Source organism: Cervus elaphus, chromosome 8 (assembly GCF_910594005.1).
Source record: "Cervus elaphus chromosome 8, mCerEla1.1, whole genome shotgun sequence".
Taxonomy (NCBI): domain Eukaryota; kingdom Metazoa; phylum Chordata; class Mammalia; order Artiodactyla; family Cervidae; genus Cervus; species Cervus elaphus.
This window is the reverse complement of record NC_057822.1, coordinates 40,457,653-40,484,493: the sequence shown is the minus strand read 5'-3', so window position 1 is coordinate 40,484,493 and position 26,841 is coordinate 40,457,653. Positions and strand designations below refer to the sequence as shown.

At 37.7% G+C, this 26,841-nt stretch overlaps 1 protein-coding gene across 3 annotated transcripts in view; it reads left to right on the top strand.

The window, feature by feature from the left end:
- The window catches only part of PARD3B (par-3 family cell polarity regulator beta), a 1,123,128-nt gene that overhangs the window by 918,343 nt on the left and 177,944 nt on the right, over positions 1–26,841 (top strand). The window lies entirely within an intron of this gene.

The following is a 26,841-nucleotide window of genomic DNA, read 5'->3' as shown; positions in this document are numbered from 1 at the left end:
GAAGATGTAAAAGATGGCACATTTCCAATTCAGATTGACACTGAGAACATAGACATAATTGATATTTGTTCAATAATCCTAAAGTGTTTCATGGTCTCTAATAGAAGCTTTGATAGCCAGAGAAAGTTTCAAGTGCTAAAAATATATATTCTAGGCACTTAAACATATCTTCAAATCAAATAATATGTCTTTGCAAAAAATATAACATTTTTAACTGAATGAGAATCAAAGGCTATTTTAGTGGGTTGACTTTGTTTAAAGAAAAAAAAAATCTCCAAGTCAAGAAAATGCATACTATAATTCATATGTTTTTAATCTTGTTATAGTGGATGTAATAAGAAAGCAAAAAAAGGATAATTTACTAGTTTAGGCTTTTAAATTTCAGAGCTGCATTTTGTAACAGTCACATAAATGCATATTAAAAGAAAATCCTGCAATGACCATTAAATATTCTACTTTGGAAAAACAAGATCATAGCTTTAACAAATGGTTCAGTATTACAGTTGGCTTCTTTGGACATTATTAAACCCAGATTGAGTATGTTCCTATATTATTTTACACAGCAGATGAAAAACTAGCTTTAGTAATTTTTTGAGTTTTTAACAATCAATTCTTTTCACAATAATTATGTATTTACCTCACCAATTTCACAGGATGAACAAGTAAGTCCTGACAAAGAAACATTAAATTGAACCAGAACATTTTGCAAAGTGTTAAGAAATGGGCTGTCAATTCTTGAAGAAGCCTAATTCTTTTTACCAGCAAACAAAAATTCAATGCCAAGAAAACTGACATTATGCTAAAATATTCCCTGCCTCAAATATGTATGTGACTTAAGATAAAAGTGGATGCCTAATATCAATGACCAATTCATATTATCAAATGAAAACTATTCAGAGGAAATAAATGGAATCTACTCTATCCAGTCATGCAGCCTTCATTGATCAATCTGAAATAACCTCCTGCAGATATCAATTACTGTGGTTCACACTACTGTAGTTTATATAAGCTTGGCTCCGCTTAAGTTCAAAGAATTTTTTTAAGTTACATAATAAACCAATATGGTGTGTGAACCAAGTTGGAAATTAAAGTTCCCAAAGATATACTTAGAGGTTTTGCTTCGAAGCAGGAAAAAGGAACACATTTTACTAACAGCATGCCAATTAAAGAGGGGAAATTGAGGAAAATCTCCAAGTATCACGAATTAAAAATAAAATGGGTAGTATGTTTTTTCAACTTTTCTGGAACATTTGAAAACATACAAAACTATGTAGACATGTTTATGATTCTGTTTACACATTCATTTTTACATTGCCTTATAATCAGATAACGTAAGAAAGGGATTTTTTCATCTAAAGGAATATGAGAAACTATCAGACATAGACTAGCTCAGAAGTGCTTATGTTTTAGTTTATTCCTTTGTGGCATCTGAAAGGATCTTTCTTGAAAGGAGCTTAGATGGCTGGAAGTTTTACTGGTTTGTGAGACCATCTATAATTTGTGTGTGTGTGTGTGTGTGTGTGTGATTGATGGTTACATAGGTAAGTAACTCACATTCAGGTTTCTTCTCAACCCCATCTCAAGCATTTACTAAGCATTCCTTGACGGATTGGAAAAGTAGCAGTTTTCAGATTAAATGAATTATTGCACACCATCAGTTCACATACTGTATAAAAGGATACCATGAAGAGAATTGGTTAGTTGGAAAGAGGAGGCGGTGTCAAAAGGAAACAAGGAAAAATGTCATAGAGGGAACGGAACACTCTGTGGGAAAAATAACACGCTCACCCCTGCATGTTATCCCTGAAATGCTACTGAAGGCCTGACCTGCAGGTGAGCGCACCACGCAGGGAGATTTGTTAATTTTGTTCAATGCAGACAGCTGGTTGGTTCAAATAGTAAAGGCAATGTGCTAATAAGGGCAAAATTATAAAAACCATACCCCTTTATGAACCATTGATGCATTAAATACTCAGTTAAGCACTCATTGTGTTCCAAGTACTGTAATAGGATCTAATGACTCACTAATTTTTTAAATGGATCAAGAGGGGATCTTTATCATCAGGCAACTTGCAGTTCTTATACGTAGCCCAAAACTGTATCTCCAATCCCAGGGGAACATTTAAAAATGTATTCTCTTAGACAAAGGCCTTCAAGCTAAGGGAACACCTTTGAGGACCATCAAGCATGTCATCTTTATATATGAAAGATGATGTGTCCCATCTCATACAGAGTTTATTGAGCACATCTCTGTACCAATTCTTCATGGCCTTCCAGCCTGATCCCCATATGCTTCAACCTTCCTTAGCTGATCAAGCCAACCCACTTTACCTTTTATTGAAGTGCAGAAATATTTCTGAATCTGTTCTTGCTCAACAGTCTCTACATACCATTCAGACAGGATGTATGCTAGAGGCTGGCCCTCGCCATAGGCCCTCCACTGAGGTCCTTGTGAGTCCCACCTACTTCCTGTGCATTTTAACATCTAAGAGCATGTTTTTTTCTAACCTGCAGTACTCATTTCAATAAACCATTGCCAATCCTTACCATCTTCTATTCACTTTTTTTCTTTTCCCTTTCTTATTTTTCATATTTCTCATGTGAAAGATTAACTTTAGTTGGTCATTTCAGTTGAACAGTTCCCAGTTTGAGTTCTAAAAGAGAGATTTTAGATGTGAGAGAGATTTGTATATTGATGAATTTTAATATTTTCAATCATTTCCTAGAATTCACAACCCATTTTTATGTCCCTAGATCTTTTCTCTCAAGATATATCTTTGATATATCTAAGATACACCTTAGGCCTTTGAATATGAGGTTAACTAAAGTCATAGAAAGTATTTCCACTTAGAAGATTTGGGTAGATTCTTTCTACTATGATTCACTTTTGACTTTTTAATTATTTTTGAACTGAATTTTTCAGCAAACATTAATTGAGCAGCTGGGCACTTAGGGAACTGATGCTGAAGCTGAAACTCCAATACTTTGGCCACCTCATGTAAAGAACTGACTCATTGAAAAAGACCCTGATGCTGGGAAAGATTGAAGGCAGGAGGAGATGGGGACAACAGAGGATGAGATGGTTGGATGGCATCACTAACTTGATGGACATGAATTTGAACAAGCTCTGGGAGTTGGTGATAGACAGGGAAGCCTGGCATGTTGCAGTTCATGGGGTCGCAAAGAGTCCGACAAGACTGAAGACTGAACTGAACTGAAGACACTTAGTAACAAAATGAATTAAGCACAAACTGGTCAGTACCCTCAACAAGTTCATGATTAAGAAAGAGGTGCGAGACCAATACACAGCTAGTCATGGTAAAGCTAAACTGTGATAAACACTGTAATGGGATATAAAAATACTATATGATCACAGAGACGGCAGCCATGAAAAAAGTGTGTTATAGCTGGGACAATAGAGCAGACCTTCTTTATCATCCAGTATTTCTAGACACTTGCAATGAAATCATTAAAATCAGTTACATAGTACAACTTAACTGTGCAGCAAATTGAAAAAGACTTTTAAAAATTTAAATTCTTAATCCCATCAATAATATATGATATTTTTGCTGCTAACTAGAGAGGAATTTAAAACTCAGGGAAAAAAAAAATTATTTGAAATCTAAGGGAATTTCCAAGCAGTTAGGGACTTCTATTATAGCTTCTTCCTTTAAAGCTGAGAAAGAATGCAACTGAAAAGTCTATGGCAAAACTTTCTGGGAAAACAGCAGTTAGTTGAGTCAGCCAGATAACTACAGATTATAAATTGATATTACTGAAGACCCAGTCTGCAGAAAAATACAAAATTTCTTTACATATTTTAACTATGAAAAATAATTTTAGTAGTCTGGAAGATATTTGCCAAAATACTTCTGCTGATAAGTGGGTTACCTACTATCTATTTGTATATGGGTCTATATGCTACATATGAATATATGATAGTATAACACCATCATCAAAAGGGAGAGCAAATTGAACTTTTGTTACAGTTCTAAAAAACTGGAGAAACCAAGTAGGATGACAAAAGGCCTCCCCCCTCCCACCCCCTGCCCCTTTGGCCCATGGTCACAAAATTTGCAAGTGAAAGAGCTTGGTTTCAAGCCCAGACCTCCTGGCCTCTTTTCCAGACCTCCTGCCTCTCCATTTCAGAAACAGCAGTGATAACGTTATTCATCAGCCACTGCTGGTCTACTCAGAAAAAGGCCTTGCTTCCGTGGAGCTGGGTGGAGGATGCTGCCTCCCATGTAGATCTTAAGACAGAAATATAAATGTAAATTTCACTCATTAAAACCATAATTAATTTATTGGAAGTGAATTGTTATTATTTCAGGGACGAATGCATATTGGAATATGCTGATTATTTTAATGAACCAAGAGCCTCTTCTGGGATACTTCCACAGTATTATTTGCAAGCAGGTCACTGTAGATTTTCTAAGAGGAGGAATAAAAAGATCACTGCTCATTTTTGAGTTTTTCTTCATTAAAAATGCAAAAGAAAATGTGTGCTGTATAATGTATTTGGGGGAGATGATAAGGAGATATCTTTGTTTAGGAAATGCCTGACATCATCTGTTTTAAATCCACAGTTCTCCTTCTGGGCAGTCATTTCTTGTGTTACAGATGTCAGCTGCCAAGACCAGTTTGTGTAGGTGCTGTACCCTCAGTAATGTCTCCTGTATAATTGTTATGTTTGACATTTGGAGACATTTATTTAGGTTCCTTCTCCTACGTTCCACAGTGAACATATTTTCAATCTCTTTATGGTACAGAGCATGAAAGCTTCCAGAATTTGGCTTATTTCTTCTCTTTACATGCCATAGGGTGTGGAATTGGTTTCATTGCTTATATTCCAACATTGCAGAAAAGATTAACCTTGACACACCAACCTGAAAGAAAATAGGTCATGCCTAGATATTTTTATTTAGGGCCCATCAATTCCATTTATTCATGATCTGTATTCGTTTCCTGTTGCTGCTATAACAAATTATCACAAACTATGTGTCTTAAAACAGCACATATTTATTTTCTTACAGTTCTAGGGGCCACAGTTCTGAAATCAGTTTCATTGGGATAAAGTCAAATCAGCTCAGCTGATTTCTTCTGCAGGCTAGAGGGGAGAATCTGCTTTCTTGCCCTTTGCTCAGCTGCCTGCATTCCTGGCTGAGGGCTCCCACTGCATCTTCAAGGTGCACCTCTCCAGTCTGCTTCCGTTGTCCTGTGGCTTCTTTCTCAGACCCTGCTTCCCTCTGCCTCTGGTGGTGGTGGTTTAGTCACCAAATTGTGTCTGATTCTTGTGACTCCATGGACTGTAGCCCTCAGGTTCCTCTTTCCTGGGATTTTTCTAGGCAAGAATACTGGAGTAGGTGGCAATTTCCTTTTACAGGAGATCTCCCTGACCCAGGGATTGAACTCGGGTCTTCTGCATTGCAGGTGGATTCTTTATTGACTGAGCCACATAGTCATATAACCCTCTGCCTCTATCGTCACATTATTGAGTACCTACTATGTGCCAAGTACCGTCCTAGATATATCAGTAGCCAGGAAGGTCCCTGCTCTTATGAGGCTTACATTCTTGTAAACAGATAAATGAAAAAGTGAAATCAAGTAGTGACAGAACTATGTAAAAAATAGAATCAAATATTATAATAGGGAGACAGGTCTGGAAAGGGTGTCTGAGGTGCTGAGACTCAAATCACAGTGGTGAACCAGCCACAGGAAGACCTGAGGGCAGCCGGTTTCAGGCAGAAAAAAACAGCAAGTGCTAAAGAAGCCTGAGGCAAACGATGCCACAGGATTAGAGTTTGTTAAGGAGAACAGAGAGTGGCATAAGCCAAAGTCACGAAGGAGTGGTGTCTAATAATATAGCCTCCTTGTTCATAGTAAGGAGATTGGATTTTGTCTAAGTGTGAAAGAAAAATATTCTATACAGAGAAGCGGTTAAACATGTCTTCTTTAAGAGATCAGCTAGCCTGGTATTTAAAAAAGGATATGTCTAGCCATATCCTTCCTCTTTTTTAAAATGTATGCTTCTTTACTGCTAGTAGATGGAGCCTGAATAAGATGTAATTGAGGGAATTAAAGGATATTTCCTCACATCTTAAAATTTAGACCACTGCAGTACCCTGCTAACCACAACAAAATATGCCAATCCCTCCCTTCTTCCCAACACTTTGCAGGCTTTACTTTTTACTTTACTTTGGTAATTTACAGTTCCAATAAGAGAGAAATCAAGCCTCTTTCCAATGTTAAGAAGTTACCTCTGTTGATGATAAAACCTGGAGCAAAGGGTCCTAACTGGACCAAGTCAGTTGAGATGAGTGCTGTGTTTGGAACTGAGAGTGAATGCTCCAAAGAATGTGGCTGGTATAGTATCTAGTGGTCTTTTTGGAGGAATGAATGAGGACAGGTCAGTAGACTCCCTTGTCAAGTGTCCATTGCCTGTCATGTCAAATAAAAAATCTTTGCTGTAGTTCTCAAGATCATGTACATATAGAATATGGTCCTTTTAAAAGCCTTCCTCCAAGCTCCACACATGCAGATTGGTTGTGGTTGAGTATTTCTCCTCAGTCCCCATTGGAGAAAGTGTGGGGTCATTTCTAGTAAGCTGTCTTCTTACCTAATTGCCCAACAGTTCTTTGGCAGAATCACCCTAGGCAGCAGGCGCCATGTGGATGAGTTTTTTGGATCTTCTCTCATGACTTCATGATGGGGATCCTCTGAAATGGTTGTTGGCTTTTTCCATGTTCCGTCCTTAATGTGTACGTGGGGGAAGGCCAGTTGCAAAGGATGCTTCTGGCGCTGGATCATCTCAGGCCTGACTCTCTAATAAGCAGATCCTGTTCCTTTGGGGATTAGCAGGAGACTTTGATGTTCAGACCTAATGGGCAAGCTTGTGGGTCTTCCATCTGGCACTCAAGTGTCCTCTGTCCTTCTCGTCTAGTCTAACATAGCCTTTACATAGTCAGCACTCAGTAAACCTGGGAACCAAAGTGACCGAACTGACTGACGAGCCTCCTTTTAGGCATGTATCTGGACTTCTGAGAATAAAATCTATATGGTTTCTCTAGGACAGAGTCACATCTTTAAAAGCCAAAAGTGACAATCCTAATAAGCACTGCAGAAAATAGAGTGGTTAAGTAAAATATTTTAATGACCTTTGAAAAGTATCTTGCATAAAAAGGATAGGATAAAGACTGTACTTTATGCTTCTTAAAACTCTCCATCATTGGGGGAACACATGCTGGCTAGATGGAGATAGTGCATATAAAGCGTGTGTTTATCCTTGTCTCAAATGCAGTCCAGGGTCCCATAACTAAAACAGTCTTCTCCGGGCCCTGTGGAGGCTGGAGGTATTTCTGAAGTTCTGCATGAACCCAGAATTCTTTTAAAGAAGATTCTCTGTGACCTGGGAGTGGGCTTCATAGTCTTGAGAAGCCTGGCATCTATGACTAGGAAAACAAGGGAAACAGCAGCATACGCCATGTGGGTGTCCACGTTCCCAGCGCTTCAGCACATTTTTGTCTGAGTAAACTTTTAGAGAGAGGGAGATCAAAGACACGTCCAGGAGGGCACTGTCCAGGTGTGAAATTCCAGGTGACAAAATAGAAGGAAAAGAAGAGCTAGAAGGGAATGGAAAGGAAATGAAGCTAATTTCCTTTGATTCTCTGTATTTTTCCTGTTTCCTCCCCCAGGAAACTTATGCAGACTTCCAAGTACCCCCAAACAGTCAACATTAGGGACTCAGCCTCATTCTCTTCCATATGATGACAGCCACCACCATGTCAAAGGGCAGTCATTTATTTTTGCAGATATCACCCCTGGCAGTTCCTAGCATTAAAAGCTGCTGTATTCCTGATTATTTTAATACAGAACATTTGCTTTCCTCTTGATCCCACCGTGCTTACAAATAGTGGACACATATGAATTGGGGAGATATTAAAAATGAATAAGGGTATTTTTTGCTTTGTAAAATGTTAATAACAATACGAATTAGGATGAAGCACATCCGGTCCTGAGCTTTGTCCCACCAGCAGACCCCCTCAAGGGCAGATTCTTATGCCTCGTTTTTCAGCATTAGTTTGGCCAGCAACATGGAGACATCTTCTAATGGCTTCAGTGCCTAATGGCATCGTTTGTAGGGGCCCAGTATAGGATTGCTATAAGAGAACCAGGCATTATCAGAGCAGATAGTGTGTATATGCGCTCTTGTCATTCATCCTCATCCTCTCCTCCCCCAGCCTCTCCTTGGGGCTGATTTCCCATGAAAGCTAAAGATGTTTACTAAGCATTTCTGAGAAATTTGTCCACATTATGAGAATACAAATTACAGGAACTCAGTACATTAGCAATGGAGAAATTTTAATGGGTCTGGGAAAGGTATAAATTTAGGGAAAATGTAAATTGCAATAATAGGAGAACCTTCACTGAATGGCAATTCTCTTGAAATGGTAGTTTTTAGTAGCAGCAGGAAGGGACAGCAGAACCTTGCCACCTAGCATTTTTAAAAATGCAGCTGATAGGTAGGAATTGGAAATTACTGCCATGATTTTAAAATATGAAATATATTTATTCTTGAATAGATTAAAAAAATTTGATATGGGAAATCTAATTAGTTCTTGGCTATGTGGGTTAATCTCTGCTAGAGTCATTCCACTTGGGCAAAGACCCACCTAGGATACCCAGAATGAGAATGGTCTTAGACCACACCTGACTCACAGGCTTTCCAAACTTCAGTGTCTGATCTGCTTTAATGGGCATCAGTGTGACCTTTGCCCCATGATATTTGGCAAACTACAGGCACAAAGTCATGTGCAATACTCAAACATAATATCCATGATACATAACATTATTTGATTTTGAAAACCAAGGACTCCATGGGCTACATGTGTGTGCAAAGAGAAAACCATGAAGAAAAAGTCCAAGAAGATTCAACATTAAATTGAATGTTGAAATCTAACAGCATTAAAGAATTTGCATGTCAGTATTATAGAATACAAAACTTGCTACACAGAAATATATTTATATCTATTTATTTATTACGAGAGAGGTGATAAATTATCCCATCAATCTAGTTCCCTTAGACATCAGGTCTGGTTTGGGCTGACAAGAAAAATGGACAGGACAAAAGGAGATCATTTTGAAAATGTTATAGGCACCTGGGCAGGAATGAGAAAATATTAAAAATATTAATACAGTTTAAATAGCTTTGTCGAAAAGAAGAAACATTGATCACAAAGACTGCAGGCAACTGTATTGGCTGGTTAGAATAATAATAATAATGGTGATAATAATAATAAAAATAATTTTTAGAAAACCTGTAATTGTTCCTGGTCGGGTATACTTGCAGTTTTGAAATGGCATTCATAAGGAAAGGCTGAAGAAACTGGGCCTGTTCACTGGAACAAAGGATAATTGTACTGACCTAATTGCAGCTTCTATTATAAAAGCAGAAATGATAGCAGGACGAATTATCTCCACTATCAAAAAAGAAAACTGAACAGCAGGTAGTTTATAATCTCTTTTAATGATGGTACTTCTTTTACCCTATAGCTCTCCCCTGAAAAACCTTTTCTGACCTCAAATACTAGTACCACTACAGGCAGCAAACTCCCCTTCTACTATCTATTCATCTCTGCCTCTGTTGTTCAGACTCACGCAGTAGCAACAAAGAGAATTCCAGCACCTACATCTTCCTAACACTGGTCAAGTCAGTCAGAGTTATACTGTTGACACGTTCCTCATGACACAAATCAATCAAAAAATAAAAGTGACAACAGTTCACAAAGCTTTTAAGGGAAAGTGTAAAGTACGAAATACTAATGAATAACTTTTAAGTGAAATTATAGAAGGCAAATGACCAATTCAGAAAAAATATGCAGTTTATATACAAAGAGCTCATATCACTACTACACAAAGGTCTTTGAAAAACTGAAGGGAAAAATGACAATCTGATAGAAAAATCAGCAAAAGATATGGACAGCTCACAGAAGAGGAAATGAAAATGGCCCTTAAACATATGAAAAGATACTCAGCATCTCATAATAAGAGACAGGCTAATTAGAGCTTCACTGAAATATCACTCCTCACCCAGGTTTATCACATGTCCCAGAGTTTGACAATGTACTCTGTCACTTGGACTATAGAGAAAGGGGACTCCTCCTACACTACATGTGGTAATGCAAAATAGAACAATCATGGAAGGAAATTTGTTATAATCTAGGAAAATGATTTGTGAGTTTCTCTTTGACCTCACAGCCATACTGCAATGGCAAAAATGTTTTGCAAAGATTTGTCATTATAACATTATTTATAATAGCAAAAAAATTTGAAATACACAAATGTTCAAAAATATGTGATTCATTAGGGAAACAAAAGCATGTCCACACAGTAGACTACTGTGAAACTTTTTTTTAAGTGAGAAAGATCTCTGTTTACTAATATGGTATTGTCTTTTAGATACTGCTATGTAAAAAAGCTGAAGTATAGAAGAAGACGCTAAGTAATCTACCTTTTATGGGTACAAATATATAATACTGGTTTTTTCACTTGAAAAAAATAAATATATATTTTTTAAGATAAAGAAGACTTTTGAAAGCTCTATACCTACATGTTGTATACAGCTGAACTTGGAAATAGAAATGTTTTACATACTTATCAAATGAAATTAAGCTCAAAGAAAACCAAAAGAAATTCCTCAAAATGGAAAGCAAACCAAAATGAGTAACCTAGTAACCTAACATTGGTTGCATAGTGATTCACAAAAAAGAAATACTTGAGGTAATATGGAACACAGCATTTTGACTCTACATATTTTGTGGGATATATTCTGACAAAATATAGAGCCACTGGGAATTCCTTGATGGTGTAGTAGTTAGGATTTCCATTGCAGGGGGCACAGGTTCAATCCTTGGTCAAGGAAGGAAGATTCTGCAGCCCAAAAAACAACAACAACAAAAAAAAATAGAGCCATGAACATCTTAAGTTTCTTTCAGTAGTTTGTTAGTAATATTGGTATTATTGTTTCAAAACTACATGTACTTAAAATCATATATATGCAGTTCAAGAAGCAACAGTGAGAACAAGATATGAAACAACAGACTTGTTTCAAATTGGGAAACGTGTACATCAAGTCTGTATATTGTCACCTGCTTATTTAACTTGCAGGCAAAGTACATCATGTAAAATGCTAGGTTGGATGAAGCACAAACTGGAATCAAGATTGCTGGGAGAAATACCAATAACCTCAGATCCACAGATGACACCACCCTATGGCAGAAAGCCAAGAAGAATTGAAGAGGCCCTTGATGAAAGTGAAAGAGGAGAGTGAAAAGGCTGGCTTAAAACTCAACACTCAAAAATCAAAGATCGTGGCATCCAGTCCCCTCACTTCATGGCAAATAGATGGGGAAACAATGGAAACAGTGAAAGATTTTATTTTCTTGGGCTCCAAAATCACTGCAGATGGTGACTGCAGCTGTGAAATCAAAAGACGCTTGCTCCTTGGAAGAAAAGCTATGATCAACCTAGACAGCATATTAAGAAGTAGAGACATTACCTTGCTGACAAAGGTCTGTCTAGTCAAACGTATGGTTTTTCCAGTAGTCATGTATGGATATGAGAGTTGGACCATAAAGAAAGCTGAGCACCAAAGAACTGATGCTTTTGAACTGTGGTGTTGGAGAAGACTCTTGAGAGTCCCTTGGACTGCAGGGAGATCCAACCAGTCAATCCTAAAGGAAATCAATCCTGAATATTCATGAGAAGGACTAAGGCTGAAACTGAAGCTCCTATACTTTGGCCACTTTTTTGCAAAGAACTGACTCATTTGTAAAGACCCTGATGCTGGGAAGATTGAAGGTGGGAGGAGAAAGGGATGACAGAAGATAAGATGGTTGGATAGCATCACTGATTTGATGGACATGAGTTTGCACAAACTCTGGGAGTTGGTGAGGGACAGGTAAGCCTGGAATGCTGCATTCCATGGGGTCGCAAAGAGTTAGACACGAATGAGCGACTGAACTGAACTGATACGACAGTGCAAATAAATATTATATCATTAGTATTAAGAATGAGTTTTTCATTTTAAAATAGAAATATAGTTTTTTTTAAGTGAAGTAACATTCTGTAATATTAAATATTAAATCTGAATCAGAAATATCAGTATGAACTTGTGATGTTTTTCAAAAAGATGTGTTTCCTAGCTCTATTTATAGAAAACTCACAGAAGCAATGATGACCAAAGGCCAGTGGAGCCCAGATTGTGTTCTGTCAATATCAGTCGGTCAGTTCAGTCGCTCAGTAGTGTCTGACTCTTTGCGACCCCGTGAACTGCAGCACGCCAGGCCTCCCTGTCCATCACCAACTCCCGGAGTTCACCCAAACCCATGTCCATTGAGTCAGCGATGCCATCCAACCATCTCATCCTCTGTCATCCCCTTCTCCTTGGGCCCTTAATCTTTCCCAGCATCAGGGTCTTTTCAAATGAGTCAGCTCTTTGCATCAGGTGGCCAAAGTATTGGTGTTTCAGCTTCAGCATCAGTCCTTCCAATGAACACCCAGGACTGATCTTCAGGATGGACTGGTTGGATCTCCTTGCAGTCCAAGGGACTCTCAAGGTTCTTCTCCAACTCCACAGTTCAAAAGCATCAATTCTTTGGCACTCAGCTTTCTTTATAGTTCACCTCTCACATCCATACATGACTACTGGAAAACCATAGCCTTGACTAGACAGACCTTTGTTGGCAAAGTAATGTCTATGCTTTTTAATATGCTGTCTAGGTTGGTCATAACTTTCCTTCGAAGGAGTAAGTGTCTTTTAATTTCATGGTTGCATCACCATCTGCAGTGATTTTGGAGCCCAACAAAATAAAGTCAGCCACTGTGGATATCATTTCCCACTAAAACAGAGTTCCAGGGAGAAATGGCTTTCTTCAGGATAGGGGCACAACATACTCGTCATGAACTTGGGACAGCTTGTTTATCAGAAAGCAAAGACGCTCTCAATGACAACTGGGTCAAGTCAGAAGGACAGAAGAGCCAACATAAAGCAGTCCCCATTGACCAAACACAAGACGATGAATGCCACAAAGAGAATAAGGAATACAATTGATTGAAAACCTTAAATCTTTATTTTTTTTAAACCCTAAATCTCTATTTTTTAAAAAACATCATCTCATAATGATATTCACAACCCTTTATCTCCCCTAAAAAGATATATTCTGTCTTCTTTATACTATGTATAATTCGGGGTAATCAAAAACACCCAAAATTTTGAGGCTAAGTTTTTCTTTGTATACTAATTCCAGCTAATAAATGTAAGAGGGATAAGGACTTTCAAAATTACCATTTTGCAACCCCTAAAAAAATCATTAGTTCAGGCAAAAATCTTCAGTGGAAGAAATAATTCAATGAGTAATTGATAAGGGACCTTTGCAGTGGAGCCATCAGGATCACCCTAAGCTTCATTAAGTAAGAGATGAGGTCATATGCCCCCTGAAACGGCACGACTTAAAGCACATGCTTCCTTTAAGGTATTTATGTTAGTTTCCTAGGATTGCTGTAACAAATTACCACAAGCTTGAGTTAGAAGAGAAATATGTTCTCTGTTAGTTCTTTTATAAACCAGAAGTCTGAAATGAAGGAGTCAGCAGAACCGTTTCCTTCCAGAGGTTCTAAGGGAGAATCCCTTCCATACCTCTCTCCTGGCTTCTGGTGAAAGTGAGTGTTACTCACTCGGTTGTGTCTGACTCCTCTCTCCTGGCTTCTGGTGAAAAGTGAGTGTTAGTCACTCAGGTGTGTCCGACTCTTTGCAACTCCATGGACTGTAGCCCACCAGGCTCCTCTCTCCATTGGATTTTCCGGGCAGGAGTACTGGAGTGGGTAGCCTTTCCCTTCTCCAGGGAATCTTCCTGACCCAGGAATTGAACCCGAGTCTGCACACTGCAGGCAGATTCTTTACTATCTGAGTCAACAGGTGGCTGCCAGCAATCCTTGACATTCCTTGGCTTATAGATGCTTGACTGTAATCTCTGCCCCCACCTTCAGGGTGCCTTCTCTTCTGATTCTTCTGTCTTTCCTCTTTAAAAGGACACTTGTCATTGGACTTAGGGTTCATTTGGAGAATCCAGGATGATCTCATCATAGATGTTTAAGTATACCTACATAGACCCCTTTATCCAAATAAGATTATAATAGCAGGCTCCAAGTGTATAAATCTTTTGGAGAATCAACATTCACCCACGACAGTACTCTTTCTAAAAAGGTTGAACCTAAGTATCTTAACAGCAGTGTCTAGGGTGGTAGCCAATCACGTGTGGCTGTTTAAATAAAAAATGTGTACCTTAGTCACACTAGCCAGATTTTAAGTGCTCAGTAGCTACATGGGGCTACTGTATGAAACAGCCCATATATAGAACATTTCCATCATTGTGTCAAGATCTATTGGGCAGTGCTGCTCTTGAGCCACTTTTCATAAACAGGAAATATGGGGGATGTAGGAATAAGTTAAATCACCCTATGAAGATGCAACCAAATCCAGCATGTGGGACCACGTATAGGACAATCTGCCAGGTTTCTGTAACAATTCAATGGCATGGAAAAATGAAAAAGCAAAAATGAAAAAGAATGCATGTCTGTACAGGAAATGAGACTTAAGATACATTAACAAATTCAAGGTGTAGATAGATTTTGGAACCTGATCCAAGTAAGTTCAATGGAAAAGACAGATGTTTTTAAGACACTTGGGGAAATTTGTTTATGGACTAGGACACCGAGGAATATTATTAATTTTTAAGTGGGATAAGTAATAGAATTATTGTTATATAATAAAATGTTCATGATTTATTTGATATACCTTCTGAAGTATATAGGAGATAAATGACTAGGTTTGGTTACAGAACACTTAGCAAAACATGTTTGAAGGAAAGAATAGATTAAAAATGTGCCTAAATCTTAATAATTATTGCATATAGATCTGGGTATAGGCATATGGGGGGTTGTCTCTACATCTGAGTATCTGACAGTTTTTGTTATAAATTTTTAAGCATGCTCATATTTAGACTATTTGTGGTTAGTATAAATGAAAGAAAGTTTAATATTGAAGTAAAATACCTGGGTGGAATTCAGGAATCCAATTCCTGCCACTTAATAATATGACCTCTCAGACAAAATACTGAACCTCTCTGAACTTCAGTTTCCTCGTTTATGAAGTTGGGACTTTTGTAGCTTGTAAGAATCAAGTTATACAGTCATGGGGGGAGAGTCACAAATATTAGTGTCTAATAATAAGAATAATCCAAAGGAGTTATGCCATGTTATACCTCCACCAGTCGTGTATGAAAATTCTAGATGCTCCTCATCCTAGCTAACATTTGCTGTTGTCATTCTTTTTCATTTTAGTAGGTGTATCTCATTGTGGTTTTAATTTAAATTTCTCTAGTGACTTACAATGCCGAGCACTTTTTCATTTGTTTATTGGGCATTTCTAGATCCTGGTTTGTAATCCATCTGTTGAAGCTTTCTGCCAAGTTCTAATTGGGTCATTTTTTTTATTATTGAATTACAATTATATTTTTAAATATATTTGATACAAATCCTTTGTTAGATGTGTGTGTGCTGTGAGGAGTGTCTCTCATTTGCCTATTATTTTCTTGATATGTTTTAATGAGGTTTTAATTTTAATGAAGTCCAGTTTACCAGTTTCTTTTATGGCTTACGCTTTCTGTGTCCTCTCTTGACCTACCCCACGGCTGTGAGGATATTCTTTTTTATTTTATTCTAAAAGCTTTATTGTGATTGTCTTCGTGTTCAGACCCATCTTCCATCTTGAATTGATTTTTGTTATGGTATAACACAGGACACAAGTTTCTTATTTTCTGTATGGATATCTAGTTTTTCCAGTACCAATTGTCAAAAGAACTGTCCTTTCTTAACTGAGTTTCTTGGCACCTTTATTGTAAATCGCTTCACCAAATACGTATGAGTCTGTTACTAGACTCTGTTTTTCTGTTCCTTTCACTTATATGTCTAACCGTTGGCTTGATTACAAAAGCTTGTAGCATATCTTAAATTTGGTAGTGTAAGCCCAACGTTATTTTTACTTTGCAAAATTGTTTTGGTCATTCTTAGCTCTTTAGCATTCCAAATAAATTTTAAAATCACACAAGTATGGACAATAAGCCTGCTAGGAGTTTGGTTGAGATGACATTGAGTCTGTAGAACAATTTGAATGAATTGTCATCTTAATAATTGAGTTTTCTGATCAACATACAAGATAAAACTCTCCATTGATTTAGATCCTTAATTTCTCTCATCGGTATTTTATTGTTTTCAGTGCCTCCTCTTAAATTTATCTTTAATCCCATTTTAAATGGTATTGTTTCATTACTTTTACTTTCTGATTATTCACTCAGTATATAAAAATACAATTTATTTGTTATGTTCAATTTGTATCATACAACATTAACAATAAAAGCTATAATGCAAGAAACTCACCTGGTATAAAATTTAAAAGTATATGTAAAACACTGAGTCAGCCAACCTAAATGATTTTTCTAGTAATATTCAGTTCAGTTCAGTCGTTCAGTCCTGTCCAACTCTTTGCAACCCCACGGATTGCAGCATGCCAGGTTTCCCTGTCCATTAACAACTCCCAGAGCTTACTCAAAAGCACCTCCAAGGAGTCAGTGATGCCATCCAACCATCCCATCCTATGTCATCCCGATCTCCTCCTGCCTTTAATCTTTCCCAGCATCAGGGTCTTTTCAAATGAGTCAGCTCTTGGCATCACCTGGCCAAAGTATCAGAGTTTCAGCTTCAGCATCATTCCTTCCAATGAATACTCAGGACTGATTTCCTTTAGGATTGACTGGTTTGTTCTCCTTGCAGTCCAAGGAACTCTCAAGAATCTTCTCCAACACCACAGTTCAAAAGCATCAGTTCTTTGGCACTCAGCTTTCTATATAGTCCAACTCTCACGTTCATACATGACTACTGGAAAAACCATACCTTTGACTAGACAGACCTTTGTTGGCAAAGTAATGTCTCTTCTTTTTAATATGCTGTCTACGTTGGTCATAACTTTCCTTCCAAGGAGCAAGCGTCTTTTAATTTCATGGCTGCAGTTATGGTCTGCAGTGATTTGGGAGCCCAAGAAAATAAAGTCTGCCACTCTTTCCAGTTTCCCCATCTGTTTGCCATGAAGTGATGGGACTGGATGCCATGATCTTAGTTTTCAGAATGTTATTATTAGATTTTAAAGAAAAGCAAATTATTTGACCAGATAAGCAAAAAGAACTTTTTTAAGCAATTTATGACAACTAAAATTAAACTGTCATCCAACTTTTCACCATCAACACTTTGTCACAAAAACTAGAGAATGGCATTACACTTCCTAGTTTAAATACTCAAGGAAGAAAGGTGAACCAATAATTTTATATCCAGTAAAACTGGCTTTCAAATATGAAGGCTTTCAAATATTTGTTGTCAGCTTAAAAAGCATTATCCCATGAGTTCTTCCTGAGGAATTTAGGAAACCAGTGGTCCCCAATCTTTTTGGCACTAGGGACCAGTTTTGTGGAAAACAGTATTTCCCCAGACTAGGGTCATGGGGATGGTTTCAGGATGATTCAAACGTATTGCATTTATTGTGCACTTTATTTCAATTATTAATACATCAGTTCCTCCTCAGATAGTTAGGCATTAGATCCTGGAGGTCAGGGACCCCTGTAGTAAATGACTGCATCTTCAGTGACATAAAGACTGTGGTCTGAATAAGTTACTTATGCATTGATGTATGTGTGTTCAGTTGTGTCTGACTCTGTGACCCCATGGACTGTAGCCCTCTGGGGTTCTCTGCCCATGGAATCTTCCAGGCAAGAATACTGGAGTACATTGCCATTTCCTACTCCAGGGGATCTTCCTGACCCAGGGATCAAACTGATGTCTCTTGCATCTCTTGCATTGGCAGGCAGATTCTTTACCACAGATGAGTTAATTATAGAACTAAGAGTTAAATGAGAGTTGACTAGAAGTATAGCATATAGCAGCTACATATTTCAAAAATGTAGGTATAGTACAACTACACAAATGGAGGGATGAGGAGAAGAGCTTTATAAAAAAGAGTAATTTAACTCTTTTTAATAATCATACTGGTGCTGCTGATGGTATTGTTAGCTCAAAACTATTATATGTGTAATACAGACTAAAGCAAGCTGTAACCATGTGATATGTAGTTCCAGAGTTTTCTGTATCGTGAGAAGCAGGATTCTTAATGTGAAGGAAAGGAGATATATATAATACAAACATGCCTGTGATGAAGAAGAAACACATGGAAACCTTCTGGAGTATCCTATAGAAGTTGAGTTCTTGACCTCAGTAATCATTACAAACGTGTTTGCTTTATACCAGTTCTTTAATCCATAGACTTGTTTGATATAAATTTCTGTATCTTTATTTTATTTTATAATAAATGGCTAAACAAAAAGTGGTAATAGGATTTTCCTCACCAAAAACTTTATTATTAGGCAAAACTTACATTATGCAAACCTAGTAGACATTTGCCAATAATTTTTATTAAATGTGTTCCTTTTGTTGGGGAGCTGAAGGTGGATACCCTGAACCAGTGTGTCCTGCCACATCAGACTTACACCCCAATGTTAAGTAAATCATGTGTTTCTCTGCCCCTTGGCTTGTCCTCTCTCTGACTGAGTGCCTCACACTACTTATATATATCTTCCCTCCTCCTGGAGCAAGTTCCTTCAAAGCCCTGTTCATGTGGCACCAGCTTCATGATTCTTCCTCAAGATCATTAGGGTGAATTGACTCTTACCCTTTGTACCCACAGCATCTTTGTTTTACCAAAAAATTGTTACTACTTGCTTATATCTCATTGATAATGAACCAGGGGGTTGATATTTTTCCTTTTCTCTTTCTGGTATACAGTGCAATATCAACAACTATTAGTGAATAAATCAATCACCAAAATTAGCAGAAAGAAAAACATGACATTCAAGAAGCATGTAGTTTAGTTATGGAAGGCAAATATCCAGAAATGAATTAATGAAAGATTTTTTTATTTTGTGTTGGTTTTTTACAAAGTAATATATAACAAGTGCAGACAAATAGAGAATTTACTGGATACATGCATTGGAGAGGGGGAGAATTATTGAGGTCTATGAGGAGCTGTAAATGAGTGAGTTCAGCCTTCAATCTAGAGAAAACTAGAATCAAATAGTTGATTAGTGGAGAATGGGTACTTTAGGCCAAAGCAGTTGGTTTGCAAGGGACCAAACAAATGTTCAATAATTTGAAGAAAGTTATTACCATAACAGAGTTGGCAGGAGTCCTAACAAGTCATGTTTAGAAGACAATGAATGCCCCATGGTAGCTGTCTAATATCGTGTTTTGTTCTGTTTCAATTTTGGTTGACTACAACAGTCAGTAAGTAGTTGTAAGGGACTTTTTATATTTTAAATTTTTTCAAAAAATTATCCTAAAATTATATGATATAATAATTCAAACATTATACCTTTAATTCTACTCTCAAAGGGCAATCCTTTTTATGAATTTTTTGTGTATCCTTTCCAATGTTTCCTAGCCACATATAAAGATATGTCCGTGTCATACAAATATTTATGAATATCTAGACCTATATTTATATTTTATATCTTTATAATACAGGAAGAGCATGACCCTATTTTTAAACTGCAGAGTACTTCATTTCCCTTATGAATGCACATTTAAGCTATATCTTATTTTTCATCATTATGATAGCACATAGTGTGTTTTTCCCTTTGATCATCTGGGATCCTTTCAGTTCAGTTCAGTTGCTCAGTCGTGTCTGACTCTTGGTGACCCCGTGGACTGCAGTACACCAGGTCTTCCTATCCATCATCAACTCCTGGAGTTTACTCAAACTCAGGTCCATTAGGTTGGTGATGCCATCCAACCATCTCATCCTCTGTCATCCCCTTCTCATCCTGCCTTCAATCTTTCCCAGCATCAGGGTCTTTTCCAATGAGTCAGCTTTTCACATCAGGTGGCCCAAGTATTGGAGTTTCAGCTTCAGCATCAGTCCTTCCAATGAACACCCAGGACTGATCTCCTTTAGGATGGACTGGTTGGATCTCCTTGCAGTCCAACGGACTTTCAAAACTCTTCTCTAACACCACAGTTCAAAAGCATAAATTCTTCAGCACTCAGCTTTTCTTTTAGTCCAACTCTCACATCCATACATGACGACTGGAAAAATCATAGCCTTGACTAGATGGACCTTTGTTGGCAAAGTAATGCCTCTGCTTTTTAATATGCTATCTAGGTTGGTCATAACTTTCCTTCCAAGGAGCAAACATCTTTTAATTTCATGGCTGTAATCACCATCTGCAGTGATTTTGGAGCCCAAGAAAATAAAGTCTTTCACTGTTTCCACTGTTTCCCCATCTATTTGCCATTAAGTGATGGGACTGGATGCCATGACCTTAGTTTTCTGAATGTTGAGCTTTAAGCCAACTTTTTCACTCTCCTCTTTCACTTTCATCAAGAGGCTCTTTAGTTCTTCTTCATTTTCTGCCATAAGGGTGGTGTCATCTGCATAGCTGAGGTTATTGATATTTCTCCCAGCAATCTTGATTCCAGCTTATGCTTCTTCCAGCCCAGCGTTTCTCATGATGTGCTCTGCATATAAGTTAAATAAGCAGGGTGACAATATACAGCCTTGACGTACTTCTTTTCCTATTTGGAACCAGTCTGTTGTTCCATGTCCAGTTCTAACTGTTGCTTCCTGACCTGCATACAGGTTTCTCAAGAGACAGGTCAGGTGGTCTGGTATTCCCATCTCTTGAAGAATTTTCCACAGTTTATTGTGATCCACATAGTCAAGGGCTTTGGCATAGTCAATAAAGCAGAAATAGATGTTTTTCTGGAACTCTCTTGCTTTTTCAATGATCCAGTGGATGTTGGTAGTTTGATCTCTGGTTCCTCTGCTTTTTCTAAAACCAGCTTGAACATCTGGAAGTTTACAGTTCACGTATTGTTGAAGCCTGGCTTGGAGAATTTTGAGCATTACTTTACTAGCATGTGAGATGAGTGCAATTGTGTGGTAGTTTGAGCATTCTTTGGCATTGCCTTTCTTTGGGATTGGAATGAAAACTGACCTTTTCCAGTCCTGTGGCCACTGCTGAGTTTTCCAAATTTGCTGGCATATTGAGTGCAGCACTTTCACAGCACCATCATTTAGGATTTGAAATAGCTCAACTGGAATTCCATCACCTCCACTAGCTTTGTTCATAGTGATGCTTCCTAAGGCCCACTTGACTTCACATTCCAGGATGTCTGGCTCTAGGTGAGTGATCACACCATCCTGATCATCTGGGTTGTGAAGATCTTTTTTGTGCAGTTCTTCTGTATATTCTTGCCACGTCTTCTTAATATCTTCTGCTTCTGTTAGGTCCATACAATTTCTGTCCTTTATTGAGCCCATCTTTGCATGAAATGTTCCCTTGGTATCTCTAATTTTCTTGAAGAGATCTCTAGTCTTTCCCAGTCTATTGTTTTCCTCTATTTCTTTGCATTGATCGCTGAGGAAGGCTCTCTTATCTCTCCTTGCTATTCTTTGGAACTCTGCATTCACATGGGTACATCTTTCCTTTTCTCCTTTGCTTTCCTCTTCTATTCTTTTCACAGCTATTTGTAAGGCCTCCTCACACAGCCATTTTGCTTTTTTGCATTTCTTTTTCTTGGGCATGGTCTTGATCCCTGTCTCCTGTACAATGTCACGAACCTCTGTCCATAGTTTATCAGGCAGTCTGTCTATCAGATCTAGTCCCTTAAATCTATTTCCCACTTCCACTGTATAATCATAAGGGATTTGATTTAGGTCATACCTGAATGGTCTAGTGGTTTTCCCTACTTTCTTCAATTTAAGTCTGAATTCGGCAATAAGGAGTTCATGATCTAAGTGACAATCCTTTAGTTATAATAAAGAAGTTTATTCCATTTTCACTTATTGTCATAGCATAAATTTTATCCTGTTTTCTTACCCTCTTTTTTACTGGTTCCTCTGTTTTTTATTTTCTACTCTATCATTGGGCTTTTGTTTTTTGTATTTCTCTTCTGCTCATAATTTGTTTCATTGGTTTTTTATTATTGTATTTCATATACTTATTAACTTTAAGTGGTAACTGCTGATGCTTTCTTTAAAAAATGGGGAAATAAGTACATTGAGTATTAATACCTTCCCCTAAATCACCCCCTTATTATAATGATACTACTTTTATATTATCAGAGTTTATAATATTTACATTTTTCTATAATGATTTGTCCTACAAATAAATGTTTAGCCTTCATTTTCTATTTAAATGAATGTTTTTCTCACCTCCATGTCTATCATTCCCCAGCTTTGCATGGCTGAATTCTTAATCTGAATTCAATTCTTGGTTGGATGCATTTCATTATTAAGTAATTTTTCAAGATGGGTCAACAAGTGTTGCATTCTTTTCCAAAATGTTTTTCTTTTGTCTTTATTCATGTTTGAGGCCAGCTTGAATTTGCCTGGATTTTTAGATGACTTGGTTTTTCTCTTGACACCATACTTATGCTTACTGCATGCAAGAACCTCTAATATTTTCTCTTTTACTATATTTAATTTTTTGAATACTTATTGTGATCCATTAAGTTAATTTCATGTTCTATGGTATTTAATTTTTTTTTTAAATCTATACTAAAATATACTGTTAAAACAAGACATAATGAGCTAAGGTTATGAGCCACTTCAGTTCCATATATTCTCTCAAAATGTCTTCAGACCTGGTCTGAGCGCACTACCTTGACAGCTTTTCCATGACCTGACATTTTGGGAGAGCAGATCGCTGTAACAAGATATCAGCCTGGACCCTGATGCTGGGAAGTATTGAAAGCAAAAGGAGAAGGGAGTAGTAGAGGATGAGATGGTTAGATAGCATCACCAAGTCAATGGACATGAATTTAAGGAAACTCTGGAAGGTGGTGGGGGACAGAGGAGCCTGGTGTGTTGCAGTCTATGGGGTTGCAAAGAGTTGGACTTGACTTAGCAGCTAAATCACAACAACAGTGAAGTCTCTTAGATGATTTAAGGTTTTATTTTGCTAAGTTTGTGTTTGTTTATCTTGCTCTGGTCATCCTGCCTTATCAGCTACAGAGTGGACTGATGTTCTTTTCTCTTCTCTTCATTTACCTCCATGAAGTTTCTTCAAGGTAGAAGGAAATTTCTCTCTCAGTGGAAATTTCTCTCTTTTAGCTCTGTCTCTCCTCCATTCTCAGGATGGAACCTCACAAAGATTTACCCTGCAATTCCAGTGTCCTACCCCTGTCTTTAAACTCCCTTTTTCTAATCAAAAGTTTGTCTGTAATTCTCTGGTTTCTTTCTCTTACTTTTTAGTAAAATGTTTACCCTGCTAGAGAAGAAGCTATATATTGACTCTTAACATACTACCTGTTTTGGATGGAGTTCAAATTTTATTGCATGGTTTGAAACTATAACTGTATCCTAATTCTTTGGTAGATGGAATTTTTTCTCAATTTCTCGATCATTCATTCATTTAAGAACTCAAGGAACAAAGTGGAATAACCACACTCTTGTGCCATCATTTATCACAATCTTTTTTTAGAAAGCCCTGAGCTGACAGTGATGCAATAGAAATACTCATTGAAGAAGATTATTCTAGTACCTTTTAAGGTATAAAGTGGGATGTGGTGACATACAAAAGATCTTAGCATAATCCCGCCAGCACAACCTAATAGAACTTGCTGCAGTGATAGAATTAGCCTCCGTTTGGACTGTCCAATGTAGAAGTCCCGAGCTCATTTAGCTGTTGAGTACTTGCAATGTGGCTTATGAAACTGAGAAACTGAATTTTAGATGTTCAAAAATTGTCATTAATTCCAGTTTAAATTTATATAGCCTCGTACAGTTAATGCCCACTATGCTGGATGGTGCAGACCAGGCAATATAAAGCCTGGACACTAGTCTATGGCTATAGAAATGGACATAAAATAGGCTATCCAAGAGTTATAATGGAAAAAAGAAACAACAATGTTTTTGTAGGGGAAAACAGAGGGAGGGGATTGAAACAATTCAAAGGCAGTGTGTTGGGGACAGTGAGGAAGCTGGTGGTACCATCCAATAAAAAGGGAATATTATCCAGGACTATTTTGAAAAATAAATATTTTAACAGGTTGAGTTCCCAGTGGTAAAGAGACATCTATGTGGGAATGACTATAAACAATTAGAATTCTCACACTGAATTGGGACAGAGGGAGGTCAGAACAACCAAAAAAAGAAAATCCATTTCCTTGCCTTTTCTCTCTTGAGAGAGTCTTTTCTGCTTCCATATACCCCTTTTCAGAGATTGCCTTGTCCTCCCCCACATGGAGAGATCCTGATATATGGCATAATAATGGCGGTTCAGAGAAATTACTGTTTCACCTACTGAGTGATTAATATGAAATTAGTTACTGAAGCACTCAGTGGCACAGAGAAGATCAAGGAGAAATTTGGTTTTGTTTTAGAAAGGAAAAGAACAAGATAAAATACTGCTTTGCATATATGGAGTACTTTTCATCCGAGAGTCTTTACATACTCAGCAAGCTTAATTAATGAGAAAACCTCTGAGAAAGAGAAGCGATGAAATAAGGAATACAGAGTCTTGTGTTCTGTTTCTGATATTCTTTGAAAAATCAAGCTTGGTATTTTACTCTTTCATTAATGCATAAGTGTAGCCCCGTGTGGCAACCACGAGATGTTCATCTTACTGAGTGATTTCTCTAGAAGGTCTCCCACTTCAGAGGAATAGCAACCACACAAAACCCCACCCCCTAACTTTATTGATGTCCTATTCTCTATTTGCAATGGGTATCCATCCCTGCCATCACAGTGCAGCAAGCATCCTCTGATAGTCCAGTCTGCACCATCCCTAGAAAGATTATTTTGTTACAGAACGGAGCATGTTATCTTCTTCATCAAAAATTATTCAAAACAAACATCCATGAATCTGGGACTAACGTGCATTGAAAGAGGACAGGCAGGGCCTCTTAACCGGGACCCTACTGTGTAATCTTCCTTTCATCTTCATTCAACATCCCTTGGAGATTCAAGCTCCCCTTTGCACAAAATATAAATTCATCTCATTACTTATGTGTAGGGTACATAATTTGACCTAGTCAAAAGAGATATGCAATAATATATTGTGGCATTTATTTTCATCTGTTGTGTCTTGAAGATACTGGTTTTTTGTCTTATACCTTCTTCTTCATATTTTTATCTTTTCTTCCTCCTCTCTACTCAAAGGGGGGGGAAAAAGCCATTCTACCAAAAGGAAAATACCTTGAAAGATCATGGCTTTTAAAGATTTTTACAAAGAGTTTGATGTTCTGTAAAATAAAACTAGCTGCTGTGTGCAAAAACAGCTGTTTTTATTTGAAGAGGAAAAGATAGAGAATTCAGTTTTTATTTTGTCACTCATGTAGGCCTTCAATATATATTTCCAGGCAGATATAGATCTTTCACTTTTAGCCCGCAATCCTTTCATATTCTCTGACCCCAGGTCTTCAGATTTATCCCCATCCTTTCTTGAGTCTTTCTTTCACCACCTGAGCCAGAACTGTCTTACTTTTCTCCTCCTGTACTGAATGTACCTTATTTGCCTGGTGATATGAGATTGCATTCTTGCCTCTTTAGTGGAGAACACCTCCAGACACCATCATATCACCATCATCCACTAAGATGCCACAGTGACTTGTCCATTTTAACATGTAACTGGGAATTTAGGAGATCCAATCTAACACTTTCCAGATTAAATGTCAAATTCTCAAAATTCAGATGGGTTTGGAATACACTGAACTGTATTTTACTGCTCCCACTCCCGGTAGCCTACACGGTACACTGATTAGCAATAGCGTTTTGTAATATCACTAAAGGCTTTAGTGCTGTGGAGTTCTGCCAGTAATGGTGTTTAATTCACTTATATGTGCCAATTCGTCTCTGTCAGGAGCCTATTAATTTCACTATTTTACTCTGTCCCTAGTCCCTGTATAATGAAACACAATGATCCCCATTTGTGTAACCAAAAACTTAGAGTCTCTTATAAATTATCTCTGATACCACTGCTTTTACTGACCAGAAAGCCTCTGTATTTCTTTTTCATAGTTAAATCAATTTTTGCAAGCTTTTTTCCTTTAGAAGAATACACTAAAAATTGAAGGCACCAAATAAGAAAATCACAAAGTATAAGATTCTGATGGGCTCTCTGACATGCATCCCTTTCCCAAGGTCGGCTTCTAGAATATTACACCAAAGATGGACTGTTCCCATGAGCACAGCCCATTTATAGGGAAGAAATTTTAATAAAAATCAGCCTCTGACTTTGCAGTCAGCCTAGTCATCATCAGACAAAATGTTAAAATACCTATAGCATTGCTATGAAAGTAAAGCTGGTGTTGTTTAGTTGTTAAGTCATGTCCGACTCTTTTGTGACCCCATGGACTGCAATCCACCAGGCTTCTCTGTCCATGGGATTTCCCAGGCAAGAATACTGGAGTGGGTTGCCATTTCCTTCTCCAGGGAATCTTCCAGACCCTGTAACAAATAAAGTGTTAGTCATTCAGTCGTATCTGACTTCTTGTGAACTCATGGATTGTAGCCTGCCAGGCTCCTCTGTCCATGAGATTTTCCAGTCAAGAATACTGAAATGGGTTGTCATTCCCTTCTCCAGGGGACTTTCCCAACCCAGGAATCAAACCCGGGTCTCCCGCATTGCAGGCCAATTCTTTACTGTCTGAGCCACTAGGGAAGCATATGTAATAAATAAAGCT